At 44.5% G+C, this 14161-nt stretch overlaps 1 protein-coding gene across 1 annotated transcript in view; it reads left to right on the forward strand.

Moving 5' to 3' along the window:
* Positions 1–518: 518 nt before the first annotated feature.
* Positions 519–14161, forward strand: part of PLAT (plasminogen activator, tissue type) — a 39242-nt gene continuing 25599 nt past the window's right edge. The window contains exon 1 of the mRNA XM_016187991.2: positions 519–704. The gene's annotated coding sequence lies outside the window, so the exon portion shown is untranslated. The remainder of the gene's footprint in view (positions 705–14161) is intronic.

Genomic DNA, 14161 nt, shown 5'->3' on the forward strand with positions numbered 1-14161 from the left:
TTGAATAGAGAAAGAGAACTTGAGAGGAGAGATAGAGACAGAGACAGAGACACACCTGTACCACTGTTTGACCACTCATAAAGCTTTGCCCTTGGATTTGGGGGTTGGAGACTTGAGCCCAGGTCCTTGCTCTTTGTAGTATGTGTGCTCAACTAGGTGTGCCACCACCGGGCACCTACTTGAAGCACTTTTCATTGCAGCTGGAGGGGGAGGCAGGTGTAAGACTAACCCTCTCATCTCCCTGGGCTCCCACCACCTTGGCAGTTCTTCTGGGCAGTCCAGAAAAATCTTTCCATCTTTAATGGTGTGTGTTTGCTGACACCAAGGGTCCCTTGTAAGTCCCTTGAAACCAGGATTCTATAGAACGATGATTGTTCAGGTTCTCTCTAACTCCCAAATTCCTGCAATTTGATGACATCAGGACCATGAATAATCAGACTGGCTTAGTGCCAGGACTGGCTGCTTCCATCATGAACTTCCTCCCCCTCTTTATAAAAACAGGCCCGCCCCAGCTGGACTCCCTGTGGCCCTGTCCACTGGGCATCCTCCAGGCTCTGAGAAACCCGCCCTCTCATAGCCGCCAACCCCACCCCCTGCCTTGAAATTTAAGGGAGGCTGGAGTGGAGCGTGGAGCAGAGATTGGAGAAGATCCTGCAGGAGCCCTGGGCTGGCTAGCTGTTGGGCAGGTCTCCAAGGGAGTGGTGGTAAGTGGAATGCCTTTTGTGTGTGTGCCTCGTTCACTCTCTCTCTCTCTGTGTCGATGCTATCTCCTTTTATCTCTTAAAAGTCTGGCAAACAAGAGAGTGTGTGTGTGTGGGGGGAGGGGTGCTAAAACATAAGGACTGGCTTTGGAATTCAGACAAAAAAGAGACCATTAGCTAGACTACTAGGGAGAGCTCTTTTTATATCTGCTTTTAAATAGCATAGGTGAAAATATATTGGAGGGGTTGCTCCTTGGAGAAGAAATCTCTGCTTGCAGAATCAAGGAGAGAAGAGAAAAAGAATTATATAGACATGTTCCTAATTGGTGAGGGAAGCTCCCCATGAGTATTGCATGGGACAAAGACTAGAAAAGCAGCTGCTATGGAGACTCAAAACTGTCTGATCCCTGAGTGGGATTTTTTTTTTTGGGGGGGTGGGATAGGGAAGGCTGCCTCTCTCCCTCAATGAGCCACAAGGAAACCAAGTCTGACACTGGCTGTTTGACTGAGAATGACTTAGCTCCAGAGCCTGATTAAGTAGGAGGGAAGTGCTGGGCTGGAGAAAAAGGGGTGGCTTTTAGAGAAAAGCCTCAGATCTGCTCCCCCCTACACACCCCCTCTGGACTGGTCAGCATGGTCATCTGACTTTGTGCCTGGCGGTGCAAGTGTGGGATGCTCTCAAAGGGGGAAAAATAACACCAAGGTCTTTTATTCCTAAAGCACTCTGCAGGAAGTCTAGCGGGGCCTCTCTAGATTTTCACTGTTATTATCTTTATTTTCTTAACCTCCTATGGAGGGGGAGAAGGGAGGGCTGAAGGAAAAAAAAATGGAAGAAACAAGCCAAGTTGCCAGGTAATTAATGACAAGCCCCAAGAAGTGTGGAAAGATAGTTTATTTGGGGCCAAGAAGAAATAATTATGATACTCTCCTGCAACTGAATGGTGACAGAAACACACACACACACACACATTATAGGTGTATGCATGTGTGTACATGATATGAAGAAATATCTACAAGTGCAGGGTAGCTCCCTCAACCAGACTTCCTAGCAATTCTTGCTTGTGGGCTGGAAGATTCAGCCTGGGATGCAAACACTGACTTGTCCAGAATCAACGTATGACTGTCCCTGTGAGCTGCCAGGAGAGCGTTTCCTATGAGCTGAGCCAATCTGGGGCACTGTGAAAAGGGACATAGAAATCATTGCATCCTACTCATGAATTTACCTTAGAGTCGCCAGTCCAGACCTGGACACCCTGGGTCTCCTTGGGAGAAGTGATAGCTACTTTCTGTCCAAAGGTTGCTTCTGTCCTGGCTCCCCCAAAGCATCTCCATTTATTTTACAAGGCTTCCTATCAAGTCCCTCCAGGCACTGCGTGCCTCTCAGCTACTCTATGATGGACAGGAACAGTGCATGCAGGAAGAAGGGTGCACTGGAACATCAGTGATCTGGGTACTAGCTTGTGCTCATTGAGGCTGGATTCTGGGGCTGTTCTTCCCCTGGAGCCTCACATACCGATAAGCAGAGCTGATGCATATCTCCAGCTATCATAACAGGAAGTGCTGGGAGTCAGGAGGTAGCTCATCTGGTAGAGTATACACTTTACTAAGCACAAGGACCTGGGTTTGAGTCATCCAGCTACCATATGGGAGCATCTGCACAGGGGAAGCTTCATTAGCAGTGGAGAGTGCTATGATGTCTCTCCTCTTTCTCATTCTTCTTCTTTTTTGGTTTTTTTGAAAAAAAATTTATTTATTTTTCCCTTTTGTTGCCCTTGTTGCTTTTCATTGTTGTTGTAGTTATTATTGTTGTGGCTATTGATGTCGTTGTTGTTGGATAGGACAGAGAGAAATGGAGAGAGGAGGGGAAGACAGAGGGGGGAGAGAAAGAGAGACCCCTGCAAACCTGCTTCACCGCCTGTGAAGCTACTCTCCTACAGGTGGGGAGCCGGAGGCTCCAACCGGGATCCTGCAGCCTGTCCGTGTGCTTGTGCCACGTGCGCTACCTCCTGACTCCCCTCATTCTTCTTATCTTTTACCTTCTACCTAAAAATAAAATAAGTCTCCTAGGAGTTGTGGAATTGTGTGGGTATGGAGCAATAACAACAGTAAGGAGCAGCAGTGCAGCCGATGTCTTAAGGCTATTGTAAACGAGTGACCAGGACCTCAGAGCATTTGGGACGACTTTCTGTCTGCACAAGACCTATTACTAATCTGCCAACAGGAATGTTTTTTGTTGTGATGTTTTTATGGCAAGTTAATGGGCCCTTTGACTTGGACCATCCATCTGGAAGGAATAGCAAAGCGACCGTGTGTGTGTGTGTGTGTGTGTGTGTGTGTGTGTGTGTGTGTGTGTGTGTTTGTGTGTGTATGTATGTGTGTGAGTGTGTGTGTATGTGTGTGTATGTGTGAGTGTGTATGTGTGTGAGTGTGTGTGCGTATGTGTATGTGTGTGTACATGTGTGTGCATATGTGTATGTGTGTATGTATGTGACTGTGTGTATGTGTGTGAGTGTGTGTATGTGTATATGTGTGAGTGTGTATATGTGTATGTGTGAGTGTGTGTGTATGTGTGTGTGTATGTGTGTGAGTGTGTGCGTATGTGTGTATGTGTGTGACTGTGTGTATATGTGTATGTGTGTGTATGTGTATGTGTGAGTGTGTGTGTATATGTATGTGTGAGTGTGTATGTGTGTGAGTGAGTGTGTTTGTATGTGTATGTGTGTGAGTGTGTGTGTGTATGTGTACGTGTGTGAGTGTGTGTGTATGTGTGTGAGTGTGTGTATGTATGTGTATGTGTGTGAGTGTGTGTGTGTGTGTGTGTGTGTAGGCTATTTTTGAGCAGCAGTATAGCTCATAGCAATGATGACTAACTCATCACACTTCAGAATTTTGTTACTTCTCTGGGTTAGTGTTTGGAGACGAGGGAAAATGTGAGTTCAGGTTGAGATAGTTTCACTTGCTTATTTAACACTGTGCTGCTAGAATCTCCAACTAAAAGCCCTGCCTTCAGTGAGTGATTTTTCAGCTCTGGTTTGAGATGGCTACAATGAATGAGTGACTGGAATATTCTGTCTGTTTACTCTTGGGGCCGTTTATTTTGCCAGAAGAAAAAACCCTGTTCATTGTCTCAGGATTATAAACAAAAACACAGTCAGCAGGCTCACAAACCAGGTGAAAGAGTGAGGAGCATGTAGACTCAAAGAGTAAATGCTAGAAAGAATATCATCCAAAAAGAGAAGGGAGATAGCATAGTGGTTTTGCTGAAAGACTTTCATGCCTAAGGCTCCAAAGTTCCCACGTTCAATCGTCAGCACCACCAAAAGTCACAGCTGAAAAGTAGTGTGTGTATCGGGGGAGGGGGATGCGCAGCAGTCATTACCCTGGCTTTCCCCAAAATCCAGTCACATCATCTCCTGACATTGCTTTTGTTGTCTTCTGTAATAAAGACAGCATGATTTTTTAGCCATATAGATATCTATATATGTATGTATATCCTCCAGGGTTGTTGCTGGGGCTCAGTGCCTGCACTATGAATCCACTGCTCCTGGAAGCCATTTTTTCCCCTTTTGTTGCCCTTGTTTATCATTATTGTTGTTATTATTATTGGTGTCATTGCTGTCATTGTTGTTGGATAGGACAGAGAGAAATTGAGAGCAAAGGGGAACACAGAGAGGGAGAGAGACAGAGGGGGAGAGAAAGATAGACACCTGCAGACTTGCCTCACCACTTGTGAAATGACCCTCCTGCAGGTGGGGAGCCTGGGGCTCGAACTATGATCCTTACACCGGTCCTTGTGCTTCATGCCATGTGTGGTTTAACCACACTGATTAACCACACTGTACTACTGATTGGCCCCCAGTGGTATGTTTTATAATTAAAAAATAAGGTTTTGTGAGAGAGAGGAGGGGCTAGAGCGCTGCTCAGCTTTGGTATATGGCAGGGAAAGGGGATTGAACCTAGAGCCTCTGGCATGCAAGTCCTGTGTTCTAATGTGCTGAGCTATCACCCCAGCCTTCTTAGTTCTATTGTGTGCATTTAAAAATTTTTTTATATATTTTTTATTTATAAAAAGGAAACACTGTCAAAATCATAGGATAAGAGGGGTACAACTCCATACAGTTCCCACCAACAGAACTCTGTTGCCTACTCCCTCCCCTCCCCTGATAGCCGTCCTATTCTTTATCCCTCTGGGAGTATGGTCCCAAGGTCATTATGGGATGCAGAAGGTGGAAGGTCTGGCTTCTGTAATTACTTCCCCGCTGAACATGAGCATTGGCAGGTCGATCCATACTCCCAGCCAATCTCTCTCTTTCCTTAGTGGAGTGAGGCTCTGGGGAAGCCAGGCTCCAGCACACATTGGTGGGGTTGTCTGTCCAGGGAAGTCCAGTTGGCATCATGTTAGCATCTGGAACCTGGTGGCTGAAAAGAGAGTGAACATATAGAGCCAAACAAGTTGTTGACTACATTGTGTGCACTTTACATTCCATGATCCTTCCTGGGAAATAGATTTCTGTAGAAGAGCTAGAAGGACAGATTAAACCCAATTCTTGGTGATTTGAGAAATGACACCTGTGACAGAGGGAAAATGAACCAAGTGCCGGGCACACAATAGACATTTCTTTTTTTCTTTTTGTTTGATATTTAAGATAAATTCCTCCATGCACTATGGTACCAATGTGAGGAGGAGGGATGCTTCACTGATGGTGAAACAGTGCTGTGGCATTTCTCCCACTTTATAATCTAAAAAAAAAAAAAACGGGAGTCGGGTTGTAGCGCAGCGGGTTAAGCGCAGGTGGCGCAAAGCACAAGGACCGGCATAAGGATCCCGGTTCGAACCCCGGCTCCCCACCTGCAGGGGAGTCGCTTCACAGGCAGTGAAGCAGGTCTGCAGGTGTCTATCTTTCTCTCCTCCTCTCTGTCTTCCCCTCCTCTCTCCATTTCTCTCTGTCCTATCCAACAACGACAACAACAATAATAACTACAACAATAAAACAAGGGCAACAAAAGGGAATAAATAAATATTTAAAAAAAAAAGAAAAAAAAAATTAAAAAAAAAAAAAAAAAAAAACATAGAACAGTGGAATCACACATACTATGGGCCAGGAAACACAAACAAGAAAAAAAATTGTGTTTCCATCAAATCTAGCATTTGGTGAGTTTTACTTTGAAGTGAACTTATAAGTATCCACACAAATGCCAAGCTACTAAACAAAACAGCCACTGGACATTTTTCATCTTTTTCTTTCGTTGCTCACAAATATTTTCTGTCTGTTCCAACACATGACAGAGAAATGGTCTTTTTTTTTTCAGTTTGTATACAATGGACAAACAAGACCTATATATGATATATGTGACATGTATGTGACAAAACTACACACACACACACACACACATACAGTTTGTTACTACAAAGTTGAATTAAAAAACACTAATAGGATGACAGTTCAAGTCCATACACAATGAATATTTCTTTTTTTTTTTTTTAAGATGTTATTTATTTATTAATGCGAAAGGAGGAGAGAGAGAAAGAACCAGGCATCACTCTGGTACATGTGCTACCAGGGATTGAACTTGGGGCCTCCTGCTTGAAAGTCCAATGCTTTATCCACTATGCCACCTCCTGGACCACACACAATGGATATTTCATAAACGTTTCTTGAAGAGATGACTCAGTCAAGTTCTGATCATGAGTATCCAGAAAACGCTAACCAGCTGTTCTTCCTATAGAACTGATACCACTGGGTGTCCTGAGCAGCTCCTGGTGCCATCTAGGCCATGACCATAATCCAGAGGTGTGTCCCTTTATTTATTTGGACTGAGACATTGATAGGGAAAGGGGAGATAGAAAGGGGGAGAGACTGAGAAACACAGCTTACACCTCCTGTGAAGCTTCCCCTCTGCAGGTAGGGACTGGGGGCTTGAACCTGAGTCCTTGCACATGATAACATGTGTGCTCAACCAGATGCACCACTGCATGGCCCCTTTTCTCCTTTTTTTGAATCACAGGTTATAACCTATTCACCATCAAACATTCATTGACTGTCAACCATGTACCAGGCATAGGCTCCCTGGTTCAAAGACACAAATACTCTAGCCTTATAGTCTAAGCATAGTGCAGTATGATCAGCACTGTGGGGGGGGGGGGGTTTGCTAGGGGGTAAGGTGGAGATAGACGGTGGGGCAGACAGAGCAAGAAGAGGCCTGAAGAATGTGGAGGAGAGTTATCCCGCTTGTTGAGGTGAGGAACCATCAAAGTCGGCTTGCTGGAGTTGATATTATATAAACTGTTTTTGTATTGAATAAGAACAGTTCTCCAGACAAGTGACACTGCATATTCCCAAGAGAAGGTCACAATTTGAGACCCAGTGTAAGCAGAGCCAAGATGGCGGTTTGGAAGCAGCGGCTGGCGTGAGCTCCAACAAGCAGCAGCTTGTGACCTGGGATTCTCTGGATAGGGCAGGATACTGGGCCATCAGCAGAAGGGTGAATAAGGGTTCTTAAGGTTGACACCAAGGAGGAGTCCTATAGCTCACTCTTGGGTTAGAAAACAGAAAGATGAATATGGGATGATCTCACTCTCAGGCAGAAGTTGAAAAACAAAATCAGAAAAGAAAACAGAAGTAGAACCTGAAATGGAATTGGCGTACCAAAGTAAAAGACTCTGGGGTGGGTGGGTTGGTGGGGAGAATACAGGTCCAGGAAGGATTCAGAGGACCTAGTGGGGTTGTATTGTTATATGGGAAACTGGGGAATGTTATGCATGTACAAACTATTGTACTTACTGTTGAATGTAAAACATTAATTCCCCAATTAAAAAAAAAAGAAAACAGAAGTCAGGAAAATCTTTTGATTATTTCTGAAGCTCACCCCTCCCAACCCCCCCACCCCATCCCCACCCCCCACCCCCCCACCCCCCACCCCACCCCACCCCCCCACCCCACCACCACCACCCCCCACCACCCCCCACCCCCCCCCCCCCCCCCCCCCGCCCTCAGGGTCTGGATAGCCACTCCTAGCAGGCTTCCTGCTGAGCTATTTTCTTTTCCAAGATTCCTAGCTCACCAGGGGTGTAATTCCAAAGCTTTTCCTTTTTTTCTCTCTTCTCTCTTTTTTTAAGTGGCTGGAGCTCTATTTGAGTGACAAAATAGCTTACCAATCAAAGGCTCATCTCTGCCTGGGAGAGACCCCGGGTAACAGCAGCAGCAACCACCCCCCCAGTACCTCTTACTCTTCTGCTCAAACACCTTTCGCCGGACAAAGACCTGTGATTCCCATGTGTTCTCCCTTCAAAGGTGTTCTTAGGAGGAAGTGTGACTTGGAAAGGGTGTGGCAGACACAAAGTCCCATAATACCAAGTTATAAGATGATGGGGGAGGGGAGCTGGATGGTGGCACATGTTATAACCAGCAATAATCTGGATTCAAGACCCTGGTCCTCACCTGCAGGAGGGAAAATTTCATGAGTGGTGAAGTAGTGCTGCTAGTCTATCTCTATCTCTAGAAAAGGGAAAAGAATTTTCGTTGTGTCATTGTAGCAAAAGTCAATGTCTGCCATCTGCGCTATAGAGACAAAGGAAGAGTTTTGCTTTCTCTTGCCTTTTTCTTTCAGGGAGCTCCAGTTTCCTAGTTTTTCTCCCACAACGTCTCTGGTTATCAAATGTCCATGTCCTCTAGAGGGAATGAAGCCTTGTCTGTAGTGAGGGTCTTATCTTCCAGATGTCTCAGTTGCAAATTCTGGTTTCCTTGACAGTCTAATAACACTGGCACGCGTGGTGTAAATAGGCCTGGGAAAGGTAAACAAGGCAACAGATTAGAAACAGGATAAAAGAGACCTCCCTGGGTCCTGTTAGCACTGACTGTTATGCACATAGACAAAAGGCATGGCATTTTATCTCAACTGTAAAGAATCCGGGTACAGGTCATCATGAGATGCACAGTGTATCTAGGAAATGGGGGTGAGTATTAACTCTCAAACATGGGGAGGAATCATAGAGTATGTCATCTCTTCTGCCTAAGCAACTTCAGGTTACTTTTAAAACAATATTTACTTATTTATTCATTCATTTGGAGACAGAGAGAACTCAAGAGAGGGAAAGATAGAGAGGGAGAGAGAAAAAAAAAAGCCACCTTTAGCACTACTTCACCACTTGTGAAACTTTCTCCCTGCAGGTGGACCGGGAGCTTGAATCCAGGTCCTTGCTTATTATGTGTGTGCTCAGCTGAGTGCACCACTGTCCAGCCCCTCCTTTCTCTTAAGGAGAAACTGTACGCTCTGGAGCTCTTGTTGGTGAAGAAAGCTTACAAGTAGACTTACCTCCTTCTACCCTGCCTGCCATGCTGATTCAGCAAGGTATAAGTGAGTAACCCAGTGCGAGAATCAGGAAACTGCACATAGCCTGAAAGCCTACCGGGTTTCCCCTGCTTTCTGAAAGTAGAGTGTTCTACTTGGTATGACTTGCTAAATAATTTGGGGGATCTGGGAATGCTTAATATCTTTTCCAGGGAAGTTAATGGTAGTTCAAGCTATGGGCCCCATCTGTGGGGGAAGCTTCACGAGCCATGAAACAATGCTGCAGGTGTTTGTTGTTGTTCTCTTTCCCTCTCTCCCTATTTCTCTCAGTCTGTATAAGAAAAAGGAAGTGAGGCAGCGGCTTAAGCACACATGGCACAAAAGTGTAAGGACCACATAAGGATCCCAGTTTGAGCCCCCGGCTCCCCACCTGCAGGGGAGTCGCTTCACAGGCAGTGAAGCAGGTCTGCAGGTGTCTATCTTTCTCTCCCCCTCTCTGTCTTCCCCCTCCTCTCTCCATTTCTCTCTGTCCTATCCAACAATGATAATATCAATAATAACTACAACAATAAAACAACAAGGGTAACAAAAGGGAATAAATAAGTAAATGTTTTTAAAAAATAAAAAGGAAGTAAAAGCAAGACTGAATGAAAGGAAGGAAGAAAGGAAGGCAAGCAGGAAGGAAGAATGCCACTAGAGGGCCAGGTAGTGGCACACATATTACTAAGCACAAGGACCCACATGCAGATACTGGTTCAAGCCTCTGGCTCCCCACCTGCAGGGGAGTCACTTCATAAGTGATGGAGCAGATCTGCAGGTGTCTATCTTTCTCTCTCCTTCTCTATCTCCCCCCATCCCATTTCTCTCTATCCTATCCAAAAAAAAAACAAAAAAAAAATGGGGGAAAAAATGGTCGAAGGAGCAGTGGGTTTATAGTGCAGGCACTGAACCCCAACGATAACCCTGGAGTCAAAAAGGAAGAAAGAAAAGAAGAAAGAAAGAAAGAAAGAAAGAAAGAAAGAAAGAAAGAAAGAAAGAAAGCCACCAAGTGCAGGCACAGAGCCCCATGGCGGTGAAAGAAAAAAGAGAAAAAGGAAGGAGAGGGAGGAAGGAAGAAAATGGAAAACCAGTAATTCATGAGAATAAAATTACCAGACACTGCTCCCCTGCAAAAAAAAACAAACTACCAAATCATACCAAATAGAAACCTTAAATAGTAGAAGAAAGCTGTAGTCAGAATTTGAAGCTTTTTGAATTTTTAAATTTTTTTTAATATTTATTTTTATTTATTTATTCCCTTTTGTTGCCCTTGTTGTTTTATTGTTGTAGTTATTATTGTTGTCATTGTTGTTGGATAGGACAGAGAGAAATGGAGAGAGGAGGGGAAGACAGAGAGAGGGAGAGAAAGACACCTGCAGACCTGTTTCACCGCTTGTGAAGCGACACCCCTGCAGGTGGGGAGCCAGGGCTTGAACCAGGATCCTTATTCAGGTCCTTGTGCTTAGCGCCACCTGCACTTAACCCGCTGCGCTACAGCCCGACTCCCAATTTGAAGCTTTTTGTAGTGACTCCTCCCGTCTCTAAAGTTCCTTACATCACAACATGCTCTTTCCCTCAAATAGCAACTCAGCATCAAGACAGTCAGAGATGTGGAATGAATTTCAGGTTTTCTGTAGTAAAACTGGGTATAAGGCAAGCTCACTTGCATAGTGTGCTGATTTGCCATGCATACAACTCAGATTTCAGCCCAGTCCCCAACGCATTGAAGGAAGCTTCAGAATTATGCTGTCTTTTACTCTCTCACTTTCTTTGCTTTTCTGGATTAAAACAAACAAACACAGAACTGGATATCCCAGGTTTAAGTTCCAATGCCACAAGATGTGCCATGAAACAGCAAATCCTTCACACTTTTTTGAGCACTGATTCTCACATTGGCTATAAAAAAACAAAAAACAAAAAACCAGATATTGTGTCCTTTAATGGTTCAATGGACATGAAAGGGTCTTAGAAACACTATACTTTCCAAAGTGGCAGGCACACAAGTAGCTGTCGAATGAGTGGCATCAACCTGTGCTCCCCTTTCAAAAACATACTAAATGTCACGTTTACATAAACCCAGTAAAATACAAACACATTCACATAATGATGCAATGAATGCTTCCGATCATTTCTTTTCCCCTTGTTGAGTGTGTTGAAATCTGGAAAGAGAGTGAAGAACAACCAAATCATTGCATATTTAATTACCTTGCCATGATGTTTGTTTAGAAGAGTGGAAGGAACAGGAGGAACTAACATCATTAACAGGACACTCTTCCCAAGTTAACGCTTGATTACAGCACTTGTGTAGATTTAATCTTGGGACTAACATTTTTGCTGCACTAATTGATTTTGCCGGCTAAGCCTTGTTTTTATTCTCTCATAAGGATCTATGTTTATTAGAAAAAGGTTTCTTTCACTTTTTATCTTTTTTTGTAGGAAGATACAGATGTACTTCTAATTGCCAGTCCCATGACCAACACTCTCTTGGCTCCTAGGAATAAGGGTTACCCTGCAGAGGGTGAGAACTAAGGAGACAGTAATGTTGAGTTTAGCTTTTTCTGAGTGACCAAGTTAATATCATGTAACTTACACACAGGTCACAGGCTTGTGTTCTGAAGCTGTTTTGGACAGACTGCTGCCCTGAGTAATTGAGTGGAGATGGGTGGGGTAGGGGTACCAGAAGAGAAATTATTTTCTAGTCATCTCGTGGGAATAGATCAAATTAGTTAATAAACGCACTCTTTTTTACTTGTCCTCTATTGAAAGAAAGAAGAAGGAAGGAAGGAACAAAGGAAGGAAGGAGAAGGAGCACAGTGGTGCATCTAGTTGGGAACACACATTACTGTGGACAAGGGCCAGGGTTCAATCCCTTGGTCCCTACCTGCAGCAGGGAAGCTTCATAAGCAGTGAAGCAAGTGCTGTAACTCTCTCTTTCTGTCTCTCCCCCTCCTCTTCTTCCTCCTTCCCTCTCAGTCTCTCTGATCTATCAAAAAGAAAGGGGTTGAAGGGAAAAAAACTACAACGGAAAAAAAAAAGGGGGTTGGGTTAAGGGGGGGAAATGGTCACTGAGCCTTTTTTGGTGTCAAAAAAAAAAAAAGAAAAGAAAAGAAAGAAAGCTAAGAATTACTTATGTGACTGTAGTTTTGGAAACAGCTTTTATTCTGAGTGACTGGCCTTTATAAAAAGCAGAACCTATACACACAGCCTGAGCTACCAGGTTGACAGTTCTGTCCTGGGTATGACCTCAGACTCTGACAAAAGGGAGATTTTGTGGGGAAGCCCTCCTCCCCCCACCTCCAAGGGATGGTTCCTTTTCTCATCTTGGCTCTTAACCTGACTCTAGTGACACAGACTTTGTGGCTCCAAGGGTTTCTGACCATTTCTTCTCTAATTCCTCGGCATCTTTTCTGTATTGAGTTGGTTGGGGAGTGTAGAGGGAGGGTGTTGTTTATTTCAAGACCATGAGTCATTCAAGGGTATTGGTACTCAGAGACTGACTCTTTAATTTCCACAGAGAAGCTTTGCAAAGCAACAACACTCCGAGAGCCTCCTTATTCCAAAAATTCAGATAGCAAACCTTGCACACATTGTCAAATTTGATAATTGTATCAGTTTACCTTTGTCTTCCCCCTGCAATTTCCATCCTCCTCCAGCTTGCTCATGTTTCTGCCTTTTTTCTTGCTGCTGAGAACACAAACCAGAGCTCTGTCATATCTGGGGCAATGATGTTATTTCTACCTACAATTATAAAACTTGGTCAACCAGCTTCACTTCTGCAGTTACTTTACTGCAGATCACATTATAGCATGAGACTGGGTGTAGAAATAGAAGGGTTTGCACCCATTTGCAAGTTTTTCACAGTCTACCCACTCTACCCACTTCCTCTATCACTTGTTTTCACAGCAGTTGAAACTACAGGACATTGACCCTGGAAGGAAGCTTAAGAGTCTTGCAGGCTGGGTGGTAGTGCAGCAGGTAGCACACATGACGAGACGTGCAAGGACCCACACAAGGACAGGTTTGAGCCCCTGTGTGACCTGCAGGGGATCGCTTCACAAGCAGTGAAGCAGGTCTGTTTTTGTCTTTCCCTCCTCTCTGGATTTCTCTCTATCCTATCCAACAACAGCAGCAGCAATAACAACAATGACTACAAAATGGAAAAGATGGCCTCCAGGAGCAGTGGTTTCATGGTGCAGGCACCCAGCCCCAGCCCCCGCAATAACCCTGGAGAAAGAAAAAATCCACTTGCTCACTTGGTTTTAGATCCCTGGGACCAGATTTTATGTCTCAAAATGGAGATTCTTTTTAGAAGGGCAGCATGTTAACATTCTTTTTTTCTCTCTCTCTTTTGCTGTCCTTGTTGTTTTATTGTTGTAGTTATTGTTGTTAGGACACAGAGAAATGGAGAAAGGAGGGGAAGATAGAGAGGGGGAGAGAAAGATAAATACCTGCAGACCTGCTTCACCGCCTTTGAAGCAACTTCCCTGCAGGTGGGGAGTCCAGGGCTTGAAATGTGATCCTTATGGTCCTTGTGCTTCACATCACGTACATCACGTACACTTAACCTGCTGCGCTACCGCCCAACTCCCCTAGACCTCATACTTAAGAGTCCAATATTTAATTCACTGTGCTGCCATGTGAATTTTTATTTGGGTACTATTATTTTATTTTTACCAAAGCACTGTTGAACACCATCTTCTGGTAGTGCTGTGAATTGAACCTGAGATGTTTGGTGCTTCGGGCATGAAAGTCTCTTGCATAATCACATTCTGCCATTTTTAACTTGTAAATGAGTTTACAGTTTATCAGTTTCTTTCTGAAACTGGTGCCCAATGGAGTTCTCTTTCCCTCCCTCCCTTGTTCCCCCTCTCATCCTTCTTCCCCTCACCTACTCCCCCTTTTCCTTTTCTTTCTCTCTCTCTTCTTTCTTTTCTTTTCTCTTCTCCCTCCCTCCCTCTCTTCCTTCCTTCCTTCCTTCCTTCCTCCCTCCCTCCCTCCCTCCCTCCCTCCCTTCCTTCCTTCCTTCCTTCCTTCCTTCCTTCCTTTCACCAGAGCACTGCTCAGCTCTGGTCTGTGGCAGTGCCAGGAATTAAGCCTGGGACTTCTAAGTCTCAGACATGAAATTCTGTTGC

This window comes from Erinaceus europaeus, chromosome 2 (assembly GCF_950295315.1).
Source record: "Erinaceus europaeus chromosome 2, mEriEur2.1, whole genome shotgun sequence".
Classification (NCBI taxonomy): domain Eukaryota; kingdom Metazoa; phylum Chordata; class Mammalia; order Eulipotyphla; family Erinaceidae; genus Erinaceus; species Erinaceus europaeus.